This window comes from Streptopelia decaocto (genome assembly GCF_964273445.1).
Source record: "Streptopelia decaocto genome assembly, chromosome: 1".
Lineage (NCBI taxonomy): Eukaryota > Metazoa > Chordata > Aves > Columbiformes > Columbidae > Streptopelia > Streptopelia decaocto.
Genome location: NC_138663.1, coordinates 64,738,795 through 64,740,612, shown reverse-complemented (window position 1 = coordinate 64,740,612; position 1,818 = coordinate 64,738,795).

The following is a 1,818-nucleotide window of genomic DNA, read 5'->3' as shown; positions in this document are numbered from 1 at the left end:
TTCCTCTTCCTGTGCTGCTGCTCCAGCTTGCTCGGCTTTTATTTATCCGCGTCCCTACTGCTTCATGAATATATAAAGAGGAGGAGGAGGCAGGGGAGGTTATGAGAAAGCAGGACATAGGCGCCCGGGCAGGTGGCTGAAGGAAGCTGGGCTGGGAACAGGGAGGCCAAAGCAGCGGGGTCTGCGATGTGAACCTTTCCAGCTCCCACGCAGAACAGAGTTGGACTCTTTAACCCATTATTGCCCGCCTGCGAGGCGATCAGGGCATGTCTCTGCAGCCCTCCTGCATACCCTGATATGCATACACAGCTTTTACATGTCCTAGAAAAAAATGCTTGGGCACGCATTCCAGTATGGGGAAACTCATAAGCCTTTTTCAGGCTGCCCCAGGAATACATGTGAGCTTGGGTATCTAATCTGATGTAGAACACTGTGCATTTAGGGCTAACAACACTGCAAACTGTACTTAATAACAGCTTCTTATCCAATAAAACTGTAATATGTAAAAATAGTTTAAACTAACTTTGCCTGGCTGTACCAGGGATGCATTGGGCAGAACTTGTTCCTGGAGACTAAATTAGGTAGAGGTGGGTATGATCCAATTTTTTTTTTTTTTTTAATCACAACAAATATTGTAATTTCACTTTTTTATTTTGCATAGCTGAATGGGCTCAGTTTTGAAGTTACCTAAAACAGATGTTACATAAACAGCTTCCAGCAGAGAACAAAGTACCTTTGGCTTAATTTAATCAAAATTTTAATGATTTTATTTTTTTTAATAAAAAAAGATCTCGTAAGCCAAGAACTATTGAAAACAACCCACAGCAGTCACAAAGACTGGTCTTGAGGCAGATAAAGTAGAATCTGGTTAATAAGACACTAAATTTCATTAGCTGGCAACATTGCAACAGATTGAAAGTGGGGTGGACAGGATGCCCCCGAATATCCCAGCTGGATACCTGCCTGCTTCCCCACCTCTCCTCATCACTTCATCATTTGCTGTCACGAAGATCAGTGCCAGCATCCATGCAGGGATCAGCCTGGGTTCCCCAATGCTCTTTGAGCCCCAGCTAGGGCAGCGTGTCTGGAGGGTGGCTGTGGTGCCCTACCTGATGCCCAGCAGGATGGGGGTTTTCTTAAGTCCTGAAATCATCCTGTTCCCAAAAGGAGATCTGAGGAGCAGAAAGATGATCCAGCTGTGCAATGCTCTGCAGAGTTGATGAAAGCAACCTGAGGATGGGAGGTATGGGGAGAGACCACAGAGGGAAGTGTGTGGAGTGGAAAAGTGATGGTTCAGCAGGGACAAGCGTTCTGCCTACAGCTACCTTCAAGGGAGCAATATAAACGAAGGAAGGGAATTGCTCTAATTATCTTGGAGTAGTAAAGCCTGGTGTTAGGACCATAAAACCAAAGTCAGGCTAGGCAGTTACAAAACTGTCTCTGCAGTGAGCAATCAAGTGCTAGAGACAGGTTCCCAGGGAGGTGCATTGAGAGGGGTTAAAACGCTGTGCGAAAGACCTCAAACACCAGCTCAGAGCCAGGCAGGAGTCTTGGAAATGCCTGCCAGAGGGCCTTAGAGATTTGCAGTGCTGGTTCATCCCATCAAATCAAGTTTGAAAACTAAACCCAAAGTCCAGTGCTAAAACACTTCTTTAATGGGACTTTTCTGCGTAAGCAATCGCAGCCATTGCTAAGAGAACGCCGTACAGATGCTGCGAGAGTTGAGCTAGGAAATAAGGTGTTTGAGATGCTTTTCTCTCTACTGAAGTGTGGTCCATGCTCTGAAAATTAAAAACACTGGGGGCTAGCACAGGTGAA